The following is a 26,285-nucleotide window of genomic DNA, read 5'->3' as shown; positions in this document are numbered from 1 at the left end:
TCAGTGACTAATAACACCTTATTACAGATATTATGTTTGTAATCAGTGACTAATAACACCTTATTACAGATATTATGTTTGTAATCAGTGACTAATAACACCTTATTACAGATATTATGTTTGTAATTAGTGACTAATAACACCTTATTACAGATATTATGTTTGTAATTAGTGACTAATAACACCTTATTACAGATATTATGTTTGTAATTAGTGACTAATAACACCTTATTACAGATATTATGTTTGTAATTAGTGACTAATAACACCTTATTACAGATATTATGTTTGTAATTAGTGACTAATAACACCTTATTACAGATATTATGTTTGTAATTAGTGACTAATAACACCTTATTACAGATATTATGTTTGTAATTAGTGACTAATAACACCTTATTACAGATATTATGTTTGTAATTAGTGACTAATAACACCTTATTACAGATATTATGTTTGTAATTAGTGACTAATAACACCTTATTACAGATATTATGTTTGTAATTAGTGACTAATAACACCTTATTACAGATATTATGTTTGTAATTAGTGACTAATAACACCTTATTACAGATATTATGTTTGTAATTAGTGACTAATAACACCTTATTACAGATATTATGTTTGTAATTAGTGACTAATAACACCTTATTACAGATATTATGTTTGTAATTAGTGACTAATAACACCTTATTACAGATATTATGTTTGTAATTAGTGACTAATAACACCTTATTACAGATATTATGTTTGTAATTAGTGACTAATAACACCTTATTACAGATATTATGTTTGTAATTAGTGACTAATAACACCTTATTACAGATATTATGTTTGTAATTAGTGACTAATAACACCTTATTACAGATATTATGTTTGTAATCAGTGACTAATAACACCTTATTACAGATATTATGTTTGTAATCAGTGACTAATAACACCTTATTACAGATATTATGTTTGTAATCAGTGACTAATAACACCTTATTACAGATATTATGTTTGTAATTAGTGACTAATAACACCTTATTACAGATATTATGTTTGTAATCAGTGACTAATAACACCTTATTACAGATATTATGTTTGTAATTAGTGACTAATAACACCTTATTACAGATATTATGTTTGTAATGACTAATAGTACAGATATTATGTTAATAACACCTTATTACAGATATTATGTTTGTAATCAGTGACTAATAACACCTTATTACAGATATTATGTTTGTAATCAGTGACTAATAACACCTTATTACAGATATTATGTTTGTAATCAGTGACTAATAACACCTTATTACAGATATTATGTTTGTAATCAGTGACTAATAACACCTTATTACAGATATTATGTTTGTAATCAGTGACTAATAACACCTTATTACAGATATTATGTTTGTAATTAGTGACTAATAACACCTTATTACAGATATTATGTTTGTAATTAGTGACTAATAACACCTTATTACAGATATTATGTTTGTAATCAGTGACTAATAACACCTTATTACAGATATTATGTTTGTAATCAGTGACTAATAACACCTTATTACAGATATTATGTTTGTAATCAGTGACTAATAACACCTTATTACAGATATTATGTTTGTAATCAGTGACTAATAACACCTTATTACAGATATTATGTTTGTAATCAGTGACTAATAACACCTTATTACAGATATTATGTTTGTAATCAGTGACTAATAACACCTTATTACAGATATTATGTTTGTAATCAGTGACTAATAACACCTTATTACAGATATTATGTTTGTAATTAGTGACTAATAACACCTTATTACAGATATTATGTTTGTAATTAGTGACTAATAACACCTTATTACAGATATTATGTTTGTAATTAGTGACTAATAACACCTTATTACAGATATTATGTTTGTAATTAGTGACTAATAACACCTTATTACAGATATTATGTTTGTAATTAGTGACTAATAACACCTTATTACAGATATTATGTTTGTAATCAGTGACTAATAACACCTTATTACAGATATTATGTTTGTAATCAGTGACTAATAACACCTTATTACAGATATTATGTTTGTAATTAGTGACTAATAACACCTTATTACAGATATTATGTTTGTAATTAGTGACTAATAACACCTTATTACAGATATTATGTTTGTAATTAGTGACTAATAACACCTTATTACAGATATTATGTTTGTAATTAGTGACTAATAACACCTTATTACAGATATTATGTTTGTAATCAGTGACTAATAACACCTTATTACAGATATTATGTTTGTAATCAGTGACTAATAACACCTTATTACAGATATTATGTTTGTAATCAGTGACTAATAACACCTTATTACAGATATTATGTTTGTAATCAGTGACTAATAACACCTTATTACAGATATTATGTTTGTAATCAGTGACTAATAACACCTTATTACAGATATTATGTTTGTAATCAGTGACTAATAACACCTTATTACAGATATTATGTTTGTAATCAGTGACTAATAACACCTTATTACAGATATATATTGTAATTAGTGACTAATAATTACAGATATTATGTTTGTAATTAGTGACTAATAACACCTTATTACAGATATTATGTTTGTAATTAGTGACTAATAACACCTTATTACAGATATTATGTTTGTAATTAGTGACTAATAACACCTTATTACAGATATTATGTTTGTAATTAGTGACTAATAACACCTTATTACAGATATTATGTTTGTAATTAGTGACTAATAACACCTTATTACAGATATTATGTTTGTAATTAGTGACTAATAACACCTTATTACAGATATTATGTTTGTAATCAGTGACTAATAACACCTTATTACAGATATTATGTTTGTAATCAGTGACTAATAACACCTTATTACAGATATTATGTTTGTAATCAGTGACTAATAACACCTTATTACAGATATTATGTTTGTAATCAGTGACTAATAACACCTTATTACAGATATTATGTTTGTAATCAGTGACTAATAACACCTTATTACAGATATTATGTTTGTAATCAGTGACTAATAACACCTTATTACAGATATTATGTTTGTAATCAGTGACTAATAACACCTTATTACAGATATTATGTTTGTAATCAGTGACTAATAACACCTTATTACAGATATTATGTTTGTAATCAGTGACTAATAACACCTTATTACAGATATTATGTTTGTAATCAGTGACTAATAACACCTTATTACAGATATTATGTTTGTAATCAGTGACTAATAACACCTTATTACAGATATTATGTTTGTAATCAGTGACTAATAACACCTTATTACAGATATTATGTTTGTAATCAGTGACTAATAACACCTTATTACAGATATTATGTTTGTAATCAGTGACTAATAACACCTTATTACAGATATTATGTTTGTAATACAGATATTAGTGACTAATAACACCTTATTACAGATATTATGTTTGTAATCAGTGACTAATAACACCTTATTACAGATATTATGTTTGTAATTAGTGACTAATAACACCTTATTACAGATATTATGTTTGTAATCAGTGACTAATAACACCTTATTACAGATATTATGTTTGTAATCAGTGACTAATAACACCTTATTACAGATATTATGTTTGTAATTAGTGACTAATAACACCTTATTACAGATATTATGTTTGTAATAGTGACTAATAACACCTTATTACGGATATTATGTTTGTAATCAGTGACTAATAACACCTTATTACAGATATTATGTTTGTAATTAGTGACTAATAACACCTTATTACAGATATTATGTTTGTAATTAGTGACTAATAACACCTTATTACAGATATTATGTTTGTAATTAGTGACTAATAACACCTTATTACAGATATTATGTTTGTAATTAGTGACTAATAACACCTTATTACAGATATTATGTTTGTAATTAGTGACTAATAACACCTTATTACAGATATTATGTTTGTAATTAGTGACTAATAACACCTTATTACAGATATTATGTTTGTAATTAGTGACTAATAACACCTTATTACAGATATTATGTTTGTAATTAGTGACTAATAACACCTTATTACAGATATTATGTTTGTAATTAGTGACTAATAACACCTTATTACAGATATTATGTTTGTAATTAGTGACTAATAACACCTTATTACAGATATTATGTTTGTAATTAGTGACTAATAACACCTTATTTAGTTTGACTAATAACACCTTATTACATATACTATATTTGTAACTAGTGACTCATAACAACTTATTACAGATATTATGTTTACAATTAGTGACTAATAACACCTTATTACAGATATTATGTTTGTAATCAGTGACTAATAACACCTTATTACAGATATTATGTTTGTAATCAGTGACTAATAACACCTTATTACAGATATTATGTTTGTAATTAGTGACTAATAACACCTTATTACAGATATTATGTTTGTAATCAGTGACTAATAACACCTTATTACAGATATTATGTTTGTAATCAGTGACTAATAACACCTTATTACAGATATTATGTTTGTAATTAGTGACTAATAACACCTTATTACAGATATTATGTTTGCTAATAGTGACTAATAACACCTTATTACAGATATTATGTTTGTAATCAGTGACTAATAACACCTTATTACAGATATTATGTTTGTAATTAGTGACTAATAACACCTTATTACAGATATTATGTTTGTAATCAGTGACTAATAACACCTTATTACAGATATTATGTTTGTAATCAGTGACTAATAACACCTTATTACAGATATTATGTTTGTAATCAGTGACTAATAACACCTTATTACAGATATTATGTTTGTAATTAGTGACTAATAACACCTTATTACAGATATTATGTTTGTAATTAGTGACTAATAACACCTTATTACAGATATTATGTTTGTAATTAGTGACTAATAACACCTTATTACAGATATTATGTTTGTAATTAGTGACTAATAACACCTTATTACAGATATTATGTTTGTAATTAGTGACTAATAACACCTTATTACAGATATTATGTTTGTAATCAGTGACTAATAACACCTTATTACAGATATTATGTTTGTAATCAGTGACTAATAACACCTTATTACAGATATTATGTTTGTAATCAGTGACTAATAACACCTTATTACAGATATTATGTTTGTAACAGTGACTAATAACACCTTATTACAGATATTATGTTTGTAATCAGTGACTAATAACACCTTATTACAGATATTATGTTTGTAATCAGTGACTAATAACACCTTATTACAGATATTATGTTTGTAATCAGTGACTAATAACACCTTATTACAGATATTATGTTTGTAATCAGTGACTAATAACACCTTATTACAGATATTATGTTTGTAATTAGTGACTAATAACACCTTATTACAGATATTATGTTTGTAATTAGTGACTAATAACACCTTATTACAGATATTATGTTTGTAATTAGTGACTAATAACACCTTATTACAGATATTATGTTTGTAATCAGTGACTAATAACACCTTATTACAGATATTATGTTTGTAATCAGTGACTAATAACACCTTATTACAGATATTATGTTTGTAATCAGTGACTAATAACACCTTATTACAGATATTATGTTTGTAATCAGTGACTAATAACACCTTATTACAGATATTATGTTTGTAATCAGTGACTAATAACACCTTATTACAGATATTATGTTTGTAATCAGTGACTAATAACACCTTATTACAGATATTATGTTTGTAATCAGTGACTAATAACACCTTATTACAGATATTATGTTTGTAATCAGTGACTAATAACACCTTATTACAGATATTATGTTTGTAATCAGTGACTAATAACACCTTATTACAGATATTATGTTTGTAATCAGTGACTAATAACACCTTATTACAGATATTATGTTTGTAATTAGTGACTAATAACACCTTATTACAGATATTATGTTTGTAATTAGTGACTAATAACACCTTATTACAGATATTATGTTTGTAATTAGTGACTAATAACACCTTATTACAGATATTATGTTTGTAATTAGTGACTAATAACACCTTATTACAGATATTATGTTTGTAATTAGTGACTAATAACACCTTATTACAGATATTATGTTTGTAATTAGTGACTAATAACACCTTATTACAGATATTATGTTTGTAATCAGTGACTAATAACACCTTATTACAGATATTATGTTTGTAATCAGTGACTAATAACACCTTATTACAGATATTATGTTTGTAATTAGTGACTAATAACACCTTATTACAGATATTATGTTTGTAATTAGTGACTAATAACACCTTATTACAGATATTATGTTTGTAATTAGTGACTAATAACACCTTATTACAGATATTATGTTTGTAATCAGTGACTAATAACACCTTATTACAGATATTATGTTTGTAATCAGTGACTAATAACACCTTATTACAGATATTATGTTTGTAATCAGTGACTAATAACACCTTATTACAGATATTATGTTTGTAATCAGTGACTAATAACACCTTATTACAGATATTATGTTTGTAATCAGTGACTAATAACACCTTATTACAGATATTATGTTTGTAATAGTGACTAATAACACCTTATTACAGATATTATGTTTGTAATTAGTGACTAATAACACCTTATTACAGATATTATGTTTGTAATTAGTGACTAATAACACCTTATTACAGATATTATGTTTGTAATTAGTGACTAATAACACCTTATTACAGATATTATGTTTGTAATTAGTGACTAATAACACCTTATTACAGATATTATGTTTGTAATTAGTGACTAATAACACCTTATTACAGATATTATGTTTGTAATTAGTGACTAATAACACCTTATTACAGATATTATGTTTGTAATTAGTGACTAATAACACCTTATTACAGATATTATGTTTGTAATTAGTGACTAATAACACCTTATTACAGATATTATGTTTGTAATTAGTGACTAATAACACCTTATTACAGATATTATGTTTGTAATTAGTGACTAATAACACCTTATTACAGATATTATGTTTGTAATTAGTGACTAATAACACCTTATTACAGATATTATGTTTGTAATTAGTGACTAATAACACCTTATTACAGATATTATGTTTGTAATCAGTGACTAATAACACCTTATTACAGATATTATGTTTGTAATCAGTGACTAATAACACCTTATTACAGATATTATGTTTGTAATCAGTGACTAATAACACCTTATTACAGATATTATGTTTGTAATCAGTGACTAATAACACCTTATTACAGATATTATGTTTGTAATCAGTGACTAATAACACCTTATTACAGATATTATGTTTGTAATTAGTGACTAATAACACCTTATTACAGATATTATGTTTGTAATTAGTGACTAATAACACCTTATTACAGATATTATGTTTGTAATTAGTGACTAATAACACCTTATTACAGATATTATGTTTGTAATTAGTGACTAATAACACCTTATTACAGATATTATGTTTGTAATTAGTGACTAATAACACCTTATTACAGATATTATGTTTGTAATCTTATTACAGATATTATGTTTGTAAGTGACTAATAACACCTTATTACAGATATTATGTTTGTAATTAGTGACTAATAACACCTTATTACAGATATTATGTTTGTAATTAGTGACTAATAACACCTTATTACAGATATTATGTTTGTAATTAGTGACTAATAACACCTTATTACAGATATTATGTTTGTAATTAGTGACTAATAACACCTTATTACAGATATTATGTTTGTAATTAGTGACTAATAACACCTTATTACAGATATTATGTTTGTAATTAGTGACTAATAACACCTTATTACAGATATTATGTTTGTAATTAGTGACTAATAACACCTTATTACAGATATTATGTTTGTAATTAGTGACTAATAACACCTTATTACAGATATTATGTTTGTAATTAGTGACTAATAACACCTTATTACAGATATTATGTTTGTAATTAGTGACTAATAACACCTTATTACAGATATTATGTTTGTAATTAGTGACTAATAACACCTTATTACAGATATTATGTTTGTAATTAGTGACTAATAACACCTTATTACAGATATTATGTTTGTAATCAGTGACTAATAACACCTTATTACAGATATTATGTTTGTAATCAGTGACTAATAACACCTTATTACAGATATTATGTTTGTAATCAGTGACTAATAACACCTTATTACAGATATTATGTTTGTAATCAGTGACTAATAACACCTTATTACAGATATTATGTTTGTAATTAGTGACTAATAACACCTTATTACAGATATTATGTTTGTAATTAGTGACTAATAACACCTTATTACAGATATTATGTTTGTAATTAGTGACTAATAACACCTTATTACAGATATTATGTTTGTAATTAGTGACTAATAACACCTTATTACAGATATTATGTTTGTAATTAGTGACTAATAACACCTTATTACAGATATTATGTTTGTAATTAGTGACTAATAACACCTTATTACAGATATTATGTTTGTAATCAGTGACTAATAACACCTTATTACAGATATTATGTTTGTAATCAGTGACTAATAACACCTTATTACAGATATTATGTTTGTAATCAGTGACTAATAACACCTTATTACAGATATTATGTTTGTAATCAGTGACTAATAACACCTTATTACAGATATTATGTTTGTAATCAGTGACTAATAACACCTTATTACAGATATTATGTTTGTAATTAGTGACTAATAACACCTTATTACAGATATTATGTTTGTAATCAGTGACTAATAACACCTTATTACAGATATTATGTTTGTAATCAGTGACTAACACCTTAACACCTTATTACAGATATTATATTATGTTTGTAATCAGTGACTAATAACACCTTATTACAGATATTATGTTTGTAATCAGTGACTAATAACACCTTATTACAGATATTATGTTTGTAATCAGTGACTAATAACACCTTATTACAGATATTATGTTTGTAATCAGTGACTAATAACACCTTATTACAGATATTATGTTTGTAATCAGTGACTAATAACACCTTATTACAGATATTATGTTTGTAATCAGTGACTAATAACACCTTATTACAGATATTATGTTTGTAATCAGTGACTAATAACACCTTATTACAGATATTATGTTTGTAATCAGTGACTAATAACACCTTATTACAGATATTATGTTTGTAATCAGTGACTAATAACACCTTATTACAGATATTATGTTTGTAATCAGTGACTAATAACACCTTATTACAGATATTATGTTTGTAATTAGTGACTAATAACACCTTATTACAGATATTATGTTTGTAATTAGTGACTAATAACACCTTATTACAGATATTATGTTTGTAATTAGTGACTAATAACACCTTATTACAGATATTATGTTTGTAATTAGTGACTAATAACACCTTATTACAGATATTATGTTTGTAATTAGTGACTAATAACACCTTATTACAGATATTATGTTTGTAATTAGTGACTAATAACACCTTATTACAGATATTATGTTTGTAATTAGTGACTAATAACACCTTATTACAGATATTATGTTTGTAATTAGTGACTAATAACACCTTATTACAGATATTATGTTTGTAATTAGTGACTAATAACACCTTATTACAGATATTATGTTTGTAATAATAGTGACTAATAACACCTTATTACAGATATTATGTTTGTAATTAGTGACTAATAACACCTTATTACAGATATTATGTTTGTAATTAGTGACTAATAACACCTTATTACAGATATTATGTTTGTAATTAGTGACTAATAACACCTTATTACAGATATTATGTTTGTAATTAGTGACTAATAACACCTTATTACAGATATTATGTTTGTAATTAGTGACTAATAACACCTTATTACAGATATTATGTTTGTAATTAGTGACTAATAACACCTTATTACAGATATTATGTTTGTAATTAGTGACTAATAACACCTTATTACAGATATTATGTTTGTAATTAGTGACTAATAACACCTTATTACAGATATTATGTTTGTAATTAGTGACTAATAACACCTTATTACAGATATTATGTTTGTAATTAGTGACTAATAACACCTTATTACAGATATTATGTTTGTAATTAGTGACTAATAACACCTTATTACAGATATTATGTTTGTAATTAGTGACTAATAACACCTTATTACAGATATTATGTTTGTAATTAGTGACTAATAACACCTTATTACAGATATTATGTTTGTAATTAGTGACTAATAACACCTTATTACAGATATTATGTTTGTAATCAGTGACTAATAACACCTTATTACAGATATTATGTTTGTAATCAGTGACTAATAACACCTTATTACAGATATTATGTTTGTAATCAGTGACTAATAACACCTTATTACAGATATTATGTTTGTAATCAGTGACTAATAACACCTTATTACAGATATTATGTTTGTAATCAGTGACTAATAACACCTTATTACAGATATTATGTTTGTAATCAGTGACTAATAACACCTTATTACAGATATTATGTTTGTAATTAGTGACTAATAACACCTTATTACAGATATTATGTTTGTAATTAGTGACTAATAACACCTTATTACAGATATTATGTTTGTAATTAGTGACTAATAACACCTTATTACAGATATTATGTTTGTAATTAGTGACTAATAACACCTTATTACAGATATTATGTTTGTAATTAGTGACTAATAACACCTTATTACAGATATTATGTTTGTAATTAGTGACTAATAACACCTTATTACAGATATTATGTTTGTAATCAGTGACTAATAACACCTTATTACAGATATTATGTTTGTAATCAGTGACTAATAACACCTTATTACAGATATTATGTTTGTAATCAGTGACTAATAACACCTTATTACAGATATTATGTTTGTAATCAGTGACTAATAACACCTTATTACAGATATTATGTTTGTAATCAGTGACTAATAACACCTTATTACAGATATTATGTTTGTAATCAGTGACTAATAACACCTTATTACAGATATTATGTAATTGTAATTACAGATATTATGTTTGTAATAACACCTTATTACAGATATTATGTTTGTAATCAGTGACTAATAACACCTTATTACAGATATTATGTTTGTAATCAGTGACTAATAACACCTTATTACAGATATTATGTTTGTAATCAGTGACTAATAACACCTTATTACAGATATTATGTTTGTAATTAGTGACTAATAACACCTTATTACAGATATTATGTTTGTAATTAGTGACTAATAACACCTTATTACAGATATTATGTTTGTAATCAGTGACTAATAACACCTTATTACAGATATTATGTTTGTAATTAGTGACTAATAACACCTTATTACAGATATTATGTTTGTAATTAGTGACTAATAACACCTTATTACAGATATTATGTTTGTAATTAGTGACTAATAACACCTTATTACAGATATTATGTTTGTAATTAGTGACTAATAACACCTTATTACAGATATTATGTTTGTAATTAGTGACTAATAACACCTTATTACAGATATTATGTTTGTAATTAGTGACTAATAACACCTTATTACAGATATTATGTTTGTAATTAGTGACTAATAACACCTTATTACAGATATTATGTTTGTAATTAGTGACTAATAACACCTTATTACAGATATTATGTTTGTAATTAGTGACTAATAACACCTTATTACAGATATTATGTTTGTAATTAGTGACTAATAACACCTTATTACAGATATTATGTTTGTAATCAGTGACTAATAACACCTTATTACAGATATTATGTTTGTAATCAGTGACTAATAACACCTTATTACAGATATTATGTTTGTAATCAGTGACTAATAACACCTTATTACAGATATTATGTTTGTAATCAGTGACTAATAACACCTTATTACAGATATTATGTTTGTAATCAGTGACTAATAACACCTTATTACAGATATTATGTTTGTAATTAGTGACTAATAACACCTTATTACAGATATTATGTTTGTAATTAGTGACTAATAACACCTTATTACAGATATTATGTTTGTAATTAGTGACTAATAACACCTTATTACAGATATTATGTTTGTAATTAGTGACTAATAACACCTTATTACAGATATTATGTTTGTAATTAGTGACTAATAACACCTTATTACAGATATTATGTTTGTTTGTAATTACAGTGTTTGTAATTAGTGACTAATAACCTTATTACAGATATTATGTTTGTAATTAGTGACTAATAACACCTTATTACAGATATTATGTTTGTAATTAGTGACTAATAACACCTTATTACAGATATTATGTTTGTAATTAGTGACTAATAACACCTTATTACAGATATTATGTTTGTAATCAGTGACTAATAACACCTTATTACAGATATTATGTTTGTAATCAGTGACTAATAACACCTTATTACAGATATTATGTTTGTAATCAGTGACTAATAACACCTTATTACAGATATTATGTTTGTAATCAGTGACTAATAACACCTTATTACAGATATTATGTTTGTAATCAGTGACTAATAACACCTTATTACAGATATTATGTTTGTAATCAGTGACTAATAACACCTTATTACAGATATTATGTTTGTAATCAGTGACTAATAACACCTTATTACAGATATTATGTTTGTAATCAGTGACTAATAACACCTTATTACAGATATTATGTTTGTAATCAGTGACTAATAACACCTTATTACAGATATTATGTTTGTAATCAGTGACTAATAACACCTTATTACAGATATTATGTTTGTAATCAGTGACTAATAACACCTTATTACAGATATTATGTTTGTAATCAGTGACTAATAACACCTTATTACAGATATTATGTTTGTAATTAGTGACTAATAACACCTTATTACAGATATTATGTTTGTAATTAGTGACTAATAACACCTTATTACAGATATTATGTTTGTAATTAGTGACTAATAACACCTTATTACAGATATTATGTTTGTAATTAGTGACTAATAACACCTTATTACAGATATTATGTTTGTAATCAGTGACTAATAACACCTTATTACAGATATTATGTTTGTAATTAGTGACTAATAACACCTTATTACAGATATTATGTTTGTAATTAGTGACTAATAACACCTTATTACAGATATTATGTTTGTAATCAGTGACTAATAACACCTTATTACAGATATTATGTTTGTAATTAGTGACTAATAACACCTTATTACAGATATTATGTTTGTAATTAGTGACTAATAACACCTTATTACAGATATTATGTTTGTAATTAGTGACTAATAACACCTTATTACAGATATTATGTTTGTAATTAGTGACTAATAACACCTTATTACAGATATTATGTTTGTAATTAGTGACTAATAACACCTTATTACAGATATTATGTTTGTGACTAATAACACCTTATTACAGATATTATGTTTGTAATTAGTGACTAATAACACCTTATTACAGATATTATGTTTGTAATTAGTGACTAATAACACCTTATTACAGATATTATGTTTGTAATTAGTGACTAATAACACTTATTACCTAGTGACTAATAACACCTTATTACAGATATTATGTTTGTAATAGTGACTAATAACACCTTATTACAGATATTATGTTTGTAATCAGTGACTAATAACACCTTATTACAGATATTATGTTTGTAATCAGTGACTAATAACACCTTATTACAGATATTATGTTTGTAATCAGTGACTAATAACACCTTATTACAGATATTATGTTTGTAATCAGTGACTAATAACACCTTATTACAGATATTATGTTTGTAATTAGTGACTAATAACACCTTATTACAGATATTATGTTTGTAATTAGTGACTAATAACACCTTATTACAGATATTATGTTTGTAATTAGTGACTAATAACACCTTATTACAGATATTATGTTTGTAATTAGTGACTAATAACACCTTATTACAGATATTATGTTTGTAATCAGTGACTAATAACACCTTATTACAGATATTATGTTTGTAATCAGTGACTAATAACACCTTATTACAGATATTATGTTTGTAATCAGTGACTAATAACACCTTATTACAGATATTATGTTTGTAATCAGTGACTAATAACACCTTATTACAGATATTATGTTTGTAATTAGTGACTAATAACACCTTATTACAGATATTATGTTTGTAATTAGTGACTAATAACACCTTATTACAGATATTATGTTTGTAATTAGTGACTAATAACACCTTATTACAGATATTATGTTTGTAATTAGTGACTAATAACACCTTATTACAGATATTATGTTTGTAATTAGTGACTAATAACACCTTATTACAGATATTATGTTTGTAATTAGTGACTAATAACACCTTATTACAGATATTATGTTTGTAATTAGTGACTAATAACACCTTATTACAGATATTATGTTTGTAATTAGTGACTAATAACACCTTATTACAGATATTATGTTTGTAATCAGTGACTAATAACACCTTATTACAGATATTATGTTTGTAATCAGTGACTAATAACACCTTATTACAGATATTATGTTTGTAATCAGTGACTAATAACACCTTATTACAGATATTATGTTTGTAATCAGTGACTAATAACACCTTATTACAGATATTATGTTTGTAATTAGTGACTAATAACACCTTATTACAGATATTATGTTTGTAATCAGTGACTAATAACACCTTATTACAGATATTATGTTTGTAATTAGTGACTAATAACACCTTATTACAGATATTATGTTTGTAATTAGTGACTAATAACACCTTATTACAGATATTATGTTTGTAATTAGTGACTAATAACACCTTATTACAGATATTATGTTTGTAATTAGTGACTAATAACACCTTATTACAGATATTATGTTTGTAATCAGTGACTAATAACACCTTATTACAGATATTATGTTTGTAATTAGTGACTAATAACACCTTATTACAGATATTATGTTTGTAATTAGTGACTAATAACACCTTATTACAGATATTATGTTTGTAATTAGTGACTAATAACACCTTATTACAGATATTATGTTTGTAATTAGTGACTAATAACACCTTATTACAGATATTATGTTTGTAATCAGTGACTAATAACACCTTATTACAGATATTATGTTTGTAATCAGTGACTAATAACACCTTATTACAGATATTATGTTTGTAATTAGTGACTAATAACACCTTATTACAGATATTATGTTTGTAATTAGTGACTAATAACACCTTATTACAGATATTATGTTTGTAATTAGTGACTAATAACACCTTATTACAGATATTATGTTTGTAATAGTGACTAGTGACAGATATTATGTTTGTAACAGTGACTAATAACATTACAGATATTATGTTTGTAATTAGTGACTAATAACACCTTATTACAGATATTATGTTTGTAATCAGTGACTAATAACACCTTATTACAGATATTATGTTTGTAATCAGTGACTAATAACACCTTATTACAGATATTATGTTTGTAATCAGTGACTAATAACACCTTATTACAGATATTATGTTTGTAATCAGTGACTAATAACACCTTATTACAGATATTATGTTTGTAATTAGTGACTAATAACACCTTATTACAGATATTATGTTTGTAATTAGTGACTAATAACACCTTATTACAGATATTATGTTTGTAATTAGTGACTAATAACACCTTATTACAGATATTATGTTTGTAATTAGTGACTAATAACACCTTATTACAGATATTATGTTTGTAATTAGTGACTAATAACACCTTATTACAGATATTATGTTTGTAATCAGTGACTAATAACACCTTATTACAGATATTATGTTTGTAATTAGTGACTAATAACACCTTATTACAGATATTATGTTTGTAATTAGTGACTAATAACACCTTATTACAGATATTATGTTTGTAATTAGTGACTAATAACACCTTATTACAGATATTATGTTTGTAATTAGTGACTAATAACACCTTATTACAGATATTATGTTTGTAATTAGTGACTAATAACACCTTATTACAGATATTATGTTTGTAATTAGTGACTAATAACACCTTATTACAGATATTATGTTTGTAATCAGTGACTAATAACACCTTATTACAGATATTATGTTTGTAATCAGTGACTAATAACACCTTATTACAGATATTATGTTTGTAATCAGTGACTAATAACACCTTATTACAGATATTATGTTTGTAATCAGTGACTAATAACACCTTATTACAGATATTATGTTTGTAATCAGTGACTAATAACACCTTATTACAGATATTATGTTTGTAATCAGTGACTAATAACACCTTATTACAGATATTATGTTTGTAACACCTTAGTGACTAATAACACCTTATTACAGATATTATGTTTGTAATTAGTGACTAATAACACCTTATTACAGATATTATGTTTGTAATCAGTGACTAATAACACCTTATTACAGATATTATGTTTGTAATCAGTGACTAATAACACCTTATTACAGATATTATGTTTGTAATTAGTGACTAATAACACCTTATTACAGATATTATGTTTGTAATTAGTGACTAATAACACCTTATTACAGATATTATGTTTGTAATTAGTGACTAATAACACCTTATTACAGATATTATGTTTGTAATTAGTGACTAATAACACCTTATTACAGATATTATGTTTGTAATTAGTGACTAATAACACCTTATTACAGATATTATGTTTGTAATTAGTGACTAATAACACCTTATTACAGATATTATGTTTGTAATTAGTGACTAATAACACCTTATTACAGATATTATGTTTGTAATTAGTGACTAATAACACCTTATTACAGATATTATGTTTGTAATTAGTGACTAATAACACCTTATTACAGATATTATGTTTGTAATTAGTGACTAATAACACCTTATTACAGATATTATGTTTGTAATTAGTGACTAATAACACCTTATTACAGATATTATGTTTGTAATTAGTGACTAATAACACCTTATTACAGATATTATGTTTGTAATTAGTGACTAATAACACCTTATTACAGATATTATGTTTGTAATTAGTGACTAATAACACCTTATTACAGATATTATGTTTGTAATTAGTGACTAATAACACCTTATTACAGATATTATGTTTGTAATTAGTGACTAATAACACCTTATTACAGATATTATGTTTGTAATCAGTGACTAATAACACCTTATTACAGATATTATGTTTGTAATCAGTGACTAATAACACCTTATTACAGATATTATGTTTGTAATTAGTGACTAATAACACCTTATTACAGATATTATGTTTGTAATCAGTGACTAATAACACCTTATTACAGATATTATGTTTGTAATCAGTGACTAATAACACCTTATTACAGATATAATAACACCTTTTGTAATTCGTGACTAATAACACCTTATTACAGATATTATGTTTGTAATTAGTGACTAATAACACCTTATTACAGATATTATGTTTGTAATCAGTGACTAATAACACCTTATTACAGATATTATGTTTGTAATCAGTGACTAATAACACCTTATTACAGATATTATGTTTGTAATCAGTGACTAATAACACCTTATTACAGATATTATGTTTGTAATCAGTGACTAATAACACCTTATTACAGATATTATGTTTGTAATCAGTGACTAATAACACCTTATTACAGATATTATGTTTGTAATTAGTGACTAATAACACCTTATTACAGATATTATGTTTGTAATTAGTGACTAATAACACCTTATTACAGATATTATGTTTGTAATTAGTGACTAATAACACCTTATTACAGATATTATGTTTGTAATTAGTGACTAATAACACCTTATTACAGATATTATGTTTGTAATTAGTGACTAATAACACCTTATTACAGATATTATGTTTGTAATTAGTGACTAATAACACCTTATTACAGATATTATGTTTGTAATTAGTGACTAATAACACCTTATTACAGATATTATGTTTGTAATTAGTGACTAATAACACCTTATTACAGATATTATGTTTGTAATCAGTGACTAATAACACCTTATTACAGATATTATGTTTGTAATTAGTGACTAATAACACCTTATTACAGATATTATGTTTGTAATCAGTGACTAATAACACCTTATTACAGATATTATGTTTGTAATTAGTGACTAATAACACCTTATTACAGATATTATGTTTGTAATTAGTGACTAATAACACCTTATTACAGATATTATGTTTGTAATTAGTGACTAATAACACCTTATTACAGATATTATGTTTGTAATTAGTGACTAATAACACCTTATTACAGATATTATGTTTGTAATTAGTGACTAATAACACCTTATTACAGATATTATGTTTGTAATTAGTGACTAATAACACCTTATTACAGATATTATGTTTGTAATTAGTGACTAATAACACCTTATTACAGATATTATGTTTGTAATTAGTGACTAATAACACCTTATTACAGATATTATGTTTGTAATTAGTGACTAATAACACCTTATTACAGATATTATGTTTGTAATTAGTGACTAATAACACCTTATTACAGATATTATGTTTGTAATTAGTGACTAATAACACCTTATTACAGATATTATGTTTGTAATCAGTGACTAATAACACCTTATTACAGATATTATGTTTGTAATTAGTGACTAATAACACCTTATTACAGATATTATGTTTTTGTAACACCTTATTACAGTGTTTGTAATAGTGACTAATAACACTTATTACAGATATTATGTTTGTAATTAGTGACTAATAACACCTTATTACAGATATTATGTTTGTAATTAGTGACTAATAACACCTTATTACAGATATTATGTTTGTAATTAGTGACTAATAACACCTTATTACAGATATTATGTTTGTAATTAGTGACTAATAACACCTTATTACAGATATTATGTTTGTAATTAGTGACTAATAACACCTTATTACAGATATTATGTTTGTAATTAGTGACTAATAACACCTTATTACAGATATTATGTTTGTAATTAGTGACTAATAACACCTTATTACAGATATTATGTTTGTAATTAGTGACTAATAACACCTTATAACAGATATTATTAAAACAATTAGTGACTAATAACACCTTATTACAGATATTATGTTTGTAATCAGTGACTAATAACACCTTATTACAGATATTATGTTTGTAATTAGTGACTAATAACACCTTATTACAGATATTATGTTTGTAATCAGTGACTAATAACACCTTATTACAGATATTATGTTTGTAATCAGTGACTAATAACACCTTATTACAGATATTATGTTTGTAATTAGTGACTAATAACACCTTATTACAGATATTATGTTTGTAATCAGTGACTAATAACACCTTATTACAGATATTATGTTTGTAATCAGTGACTAATAACACCTTATTACAGATATTATGTTTGTAATCAGTTAATAACACCTTATTATAGATATAGTGTTTGTAACTAGTGACTAATAACACCTTATTACAGATATTGTGTTTGTAATCAGTGACTAATAACACCTTATTACAGATATTATGTTTGTAATCAGTGACTAATAACACCTTATTACAGATATTATGTTTGTAATCAGTGACTAATAACACCTTATTACAGATATTATGTTTGTAATCAGTGACTAATAACACCTTATTACAGATATTATGTTTGTAATCAGTGACTAATAACACCTTATTACAGATATTATGTTTGTAATTAGTGACTAATAACACCTTATTACAGATATTATGTTTGTAATTAGTGACTAATAACACCTTATTACAGATATTATGTTTGTAATTAGTGACTAATAACACCTTATTACAGATATTATGTTTGTAATCAGTGACTAATAACACCTTATTACAGATATTATGTTTGTAATCAGTGACTAATAACACCTTATTACAGATATTATGTTTGTTAGTGACTAATAACACCTTATTACAGATATTATGTTTGTAGTGACTAATAACACCTTATTACAGATATTATGTTTGTAATTAGTGACTAATAACACCTTATTACAGATATTATGTTTGTAATTAGTGACTAATAACACCTTATTACAGATATTATGTTTGTAATCAGTGACTAATAACACCTTATTACAGATATTATGTTTGTAATCAGTGACTAATAACACCTTATTACAGATATTATGTTTGTAATCAGTGACTAATAACACCTTATTACAGATATTATGTTTGTAATTAGTGACTAATAACACCTTATTACAGATATTATGTTTGTTTGTAATTACAGATATTATGTTTGTAGTGACTAATAACACCTTATTACAGATATTATGTTTGTAATTAGTGACTAATAACACCTTATTACAGATATTATGTTTGTAATTAGTGACTAATAACACCTTATTACAGATATTATGTTTGTAATTAGTGACTAATAACACCTTATTACAGATATTATGTTTGTAATTAGTGACTAATAACACCTTATTACAGATATTATGTTTGTAATTAGTGACTAATAACACCTTATTACAGATATTATGTTTGTAATTAGTGACTAATAACACCTTATTACAGATATTATGTTTGTAATTAGTGACTAATAACACCTTATTACAGATATTATGTTTGTAATTAGTGACTAATAACACCTTATTACAGATATTATGTTTGTAATTAGTGACTAATAACACCTTATTACAGATATTATGTTTGTAATCAGTGACTAATAACACCTTATTACAGATATTATGTTTGTAATTAGTGACTAATAACACCTTATTACAGATATTATGTTTGTAATTAGTGACTAATAACACCTTATTACAGATATTATGTTTGTAATTAGTGACTAATAACACCTTATTACAGATATTATGTTTGTAATCAGTGACTAATAACACCTTATTACAGATATTATGTTTGTAATCAGTGACTAATAACACCTTATTACAGATATTATGTTTGTAATCAGTGACTAATAACACCTTATTACAGATATTATGTTTGTAATCAGTGACTAATAACACCTTATTACAGATATTATGTTTGTAATTAGTGACTAATAACACCTTATTACAGATATTATGTTTGTAATTAGTGACTAATAACACCTTATTACAGATATTATGTTTGTAATTAGTGACTAATAACACCTTATTACAGATATTATTTTTGTAATTCAGTGACTAATAACACCTTATTACAGATATTATGTTTGTAATCAGTGACTAATAACACCTTATTACAGATATTATGTTTGTAATCAGTGACTAATAACACCTTATTACAGATATTATGTTTGTAATTAGTGACTAATAACACCTTATTACAGATATTATGTTTGTAATTAGTGACTAATAACACCTTATTACAGATATTATGTTTGTAATTAGTGACTAATAACACCTTATTACAGATATTATGTTTGTAATTAGTGACTAATAACACCTTATTACAGATATTATGTTTGTAATTAGTGACTAATAACACCTTATTACAGATATTATGTTTGTAATTAGTGACTAATAACACCTTTAGTAGGAAACACATTATGAAATATTACATGTGTAAATATGTTATAATATACATTGTATTCTGTAAAATATCTTTTCATTCCAGCTTTCCTTGTCTGTCACCTGGTCAGCTTTATGTGCTTTTACAACAATTGTTAGCCTTTGGATTGTTTAGCATTAGCTCAACACTTTAATCCGGTTAGCAGAGGTTCTAAAAAATATAATACAGTAAAGAACCTTCTTCCTTTAGATGGGTATTAGAATCGTCCGGTTTGTCTTTAGTCTAGTCTTTATAATAGTCCAACCCTTTAGGTGGGTATTAGAATCGTCCGGTTTGTCTTTAGTCTAGTATTTATAATAGTCCAACCCTTTAGGTGGGTATTATAATCGTCGGGTTTGTCTTTAGTCTAGTCTTTATAATAGTCCAACCCTTTAGGTGGGTATTATAATCGTCGGGTTTGTCTTTAGTCTAGTCTTTATAATAGTCCAACCCTTTAGGTGGGTATTAGAATCGTCCGGTTTGTCTTTAGTCTAGTCTTTATAATAGTCCAACCCTTTAGGTGGGTATTATAATCGTCGGGTTTGTCTTTAATCTAGTCTTTATAATAGTCCAACCCTTTAGGTGGGTATTATAATCGTCGGTTTGTCTTTAGTCTAGTCTTTATAATAGTCCAACCCCTTGGGTAGGTATTATAATCGTCGGGTTTGTCTTTAGTCTAGTCTTTATAATAGTCCAACCCTTTAGGTGGGTATTAGAATCGTCCGGTTTGTCTTTAGTCTAGTCTTTATAATAGTCCAACCCTTTAGGTGGGTATTAGAATCGTCCGGTTTGTCTTTAGTCTAGTCTTTATAATAGTCCAACCCTTTAGGTGGGTATTAAAATCGTCCGGTTTGTCTTTAGTCTAGTCTTTATAATAGTCCAAGCAGGATCAGCTTAGTGATGCTGTAGTAAATTAAAATGGGTTTGGTTTGCTTGAAATTTCGTAGCAAACTACACGAAGTCTGTCACACCAACCGTCCCTAATATAGCAGTGAAAACTAGAAAGAAGGCAGCTAGTCATTATCCCTCCACACCAAAACTTGGACTACACTTTTACCAATGATTAGTGAAATTGACTATCACATCACAACGGTTCTATGGCTGAAATGGCGAACATGTTTGGTGGCATGGAGATTCCAACCTTCGACTTTTAGATTGCTCTATCACCTGATCAGCTTTATGTGCTTTTACGACAATTATTTTCGCCCGCACTTCTAATGTATAGAACAAAGATTTCCCGACAAAAACTGGGTCGAGAGTATAGTAAAGTAGTATGAATAATAACCCTTTTTGAAACGTCATTCTCTTAGTTTATTTGCTGTTTTTACATTTATTATTGTCATGACGACTCTATTTGGAGGATACGAAAAACTTCTAACTAATATTCAGGTTTATTCATATAATTGAGATTGGTAAGAAACGGGATATCAGATTCAACAAACCCAAGGCAGTCGTTGTTAAAACGGAAACACATAAACAACATATAAAAGTTAACACATCGACTATGAAAGTTTTATCCAAAAGGAAGGTAACAAGCCACTTGTTTCTTGGCTTATCTTCTATCGAAAAAAACCTGATGTGTCAAGTGTGACCAGTTCTAAAGGAGATTTGTTTGTTTGTTTTGAATTTCGCGCAAAGCTACACGAGGGCTATCTGTGCTAGCCGTCCGTAATTTAGCAGTGTAAGTCTAGAGGGAAGGCAACAAGTCATCACCATCTACCGCCAACTTTTGGACTACTCTTTTATTAACGAATAGTGGAATTGACAGTAACATTATAACGCCCCCACGACTGAAAGGGAAAGAATATTTCGTGTGACTGGAATTCGAACCCGCAACCCTCAAATTGTTCTAAAGGAGAACATTCGATTTTGTTTTTAATAAATGTCTCTTCGATAGTAAATTAATTATGGAAATATTTTTGATGAATAGTTGGATATAAAAAAACGAAATACCCCACAAGTATGATAAAATATCCCACAAGTATGAAAATACCCTACAAGTATGGTAAAATCCTAATGTAAAGAAAACAACATTTCTTCTAAAAAATAGAAAATACCTCTAAACTCCAGAGCATGTGTTCGTTTTCTAAAGTTTTTAAGAGTGTACATATTTTATTAACATGCCCAAAACAACATACTGAACATTTATTATTATTCATTTAGGTTTATTTAAAACGACCTATCGAACGTCTCTATTCATTGATAATGTTGAATTACATATGTTAGAGAACCAGATATAACATACACAGTCAAAATATCAATAAAACTAACCCGTGTTTTATTATATGTGTGTTGAATTACATACGTTAAAGAACCAGATATAGCATACACAATCAAAATATCAATAAGACTAACCAGTTTTTTATTATATGTGTGTTGAATTACATACGTCAGAGAACCAGATATAACATACACAATCAAAATATCAATAAGACTAACCAGTGTTTTATTATATGTGTGTTGAATTACATACGTTAGAGAACCAGATATAACATACACAATCAAAATATCAATAAGATTAACCAGTGTTTTATTATATGTGTGTTGAATTACATACGTTAGAGAACCAGATATAACATACACAATCAAAATATCAATAAGACTCACCCGTGTTTTATTATATGTGTGTGTGTGTGTAGTTTACGCGAAAAATATCAGATTCAAAAGTATTTATTATTTTAAGAGTTTCATCAGTATTAGACATTTAAATTCTATAAAAATACAATATTTAAAAAACAATGTATTAGTTTGCCTTTTTGAATATCGCGCAAAGCTACACGAGAGCTATCTGCAATAGCCGTCCCTAATTTAGCAGTGTAAGACTAGAGGAAAGGCAGTTAGTCATCATCACCCACCGCCAATTCTTGGGCTACTCTTTTACCAACGAATAGTGGGATTGATCGTAACATTATAACGCCCACACGGCTGAAAGGGCGAGCATGTTTGGTGCGACCAGAATTCGAACCCTCGGATTACGAGTCGCACGTCTTAACACGCTTGGCCGTCAGTGTATTAGGAATGAATACTTAATCACTGTCGCTTAGCAACTTGAGAGTGACAGATTTCGTACTTGTAAGCAGCGCCATCTGTTCTAATAACAACTCGCTCCTGAATAATGAAAAAAGTATTTTCCAACAACACTTTCAAAACAGTTTTACAGTAAAATCATTTGTCGTTAATAAAAGTAAATAACTTACAGTGATTAAAGCTAATTTTAAACAACATACAAAACACGAGGACAAGAGGTGATATAAAATGATAATCGCTTGTCTGTATTAGTGTGAATACAATGGTCTATTTTTGCTCTGTTCACCACGGCGAAATGACCATCGGATTTTAACGTCGTAAGGAAAAGTGAAAAAAAAAAAAAACACGAATTAAAACGACAAGAGATAAATTAATCTTTTTTTTCTAATGGGGGGGACATAATGGGATACGTGCTCTCTGTTCGTTGCGGAGACTCAAACCTCAGATGTTAGCGCTGTAAGCCTTTAACCCTACGACTGAACCACCAGGGAAACAGGTGGATTAAAACCAAAGCAGCTAAATTATAACGATAACTACAGAACTATAACATGTTTTTTTATCAACAAGAAATTAAGTGATTGAAAACGTTCGCAGTTGATGTACTCTCCATCTTTTAACTTTAATACAGCTTATGCTGACTTATTAAGCCTTGTTTTTTAATGTATTTTCACAGGCGTTATTTGTGTGTGTGTGTGTTTTATTATAACAAAGCCACCTCGAGCTATCTGCTGAGTCTACCAACGGGAATCGAATCCCTAATTTTAATTATTATAAATCCGTAGACTTACCGCTGTACCAGTATGGGACCAGTCGTTATTTCGCTTTGTTGTAAGTATAATAACAAAAACACCCAACTGTAATTTAGCTTACATATTTGAATACATTTCTTCAAGTATTCCACAACACAAAATAGAGGAATTAGCTCCTCGATGGGTAAGAGGTAAGATCATAGAGCTAAAATCTGGGGTTCACTTCGCACGGTTAACCCCTTGTGTGCCTCTACAATGAAACAAACAAACTCAAAGGAAATGAATACCTGTAATATAATTGTAGAACTGACAGATTTGCATTGAACATTGTTAGGTTTGTCTTAGTTGGACAAAGTAAGAAAACATAGGCCTCAAAAATAGTCAACTCTCGAGATACGACCTCTAAATTTGAATTATGGGAAAACAGCACTTCAAAGTCATGCACCACTATATATTTAGCTACTAATTCTAGGACTTGGCTGTCACTCTTATAACGCAGCCATGGCGCATTTTGTTTATTCGAAGTAAAGGTACAAGAAACATAAATTCTCGGATTTACAGTCAGGGCACACAAACCATCAGCCATGATCCAACCCAAGCTAGTTGTTTTATTTAATATTTGCAACGGAAACAGTAAAGTGTGAAAAACAATGCGTCTTAAGGTATTGTTTGTACTTTAATATGGTCTGCAAAGTGATGACTTGATTGAAAAAAAACTATAAATACATATTTTGAAAATATATTCAACGTCATTTTAAAACCGACATCTTTAATATCAATTTTATTGAAACCTCATCAGAGTCTTTCAAAATATAAGTTTGAAATATGTAAAATTGAATTAATTTTAACTCAGCATTTTACACGAAAATGCTCATTCTTTTTAGAAAATAGCCTGCCATGGCCATGTG

The sequence above is a fragment of the Tachypleus tridentatus genome, chromosome 2 (assembly GCF_004210375.1).
Source record: "Tachypleus tridentatus isolate NWPU-2018 chromosome 2, ASM421037v1, whole genome shotgun sequence".
NCBI classification, from domain to species: domain Eukaryota; kingdom Metazoa; phylum Arthropoda; class Merostomata; order Xiphosura; family Limulidae; genus Tachypleus; species Tachypleus tridentatus.
The sequence above is the reverse complement of the archived record's forward strand: the minus strand, read 5'-3'. Positions refer to the sequence as shown.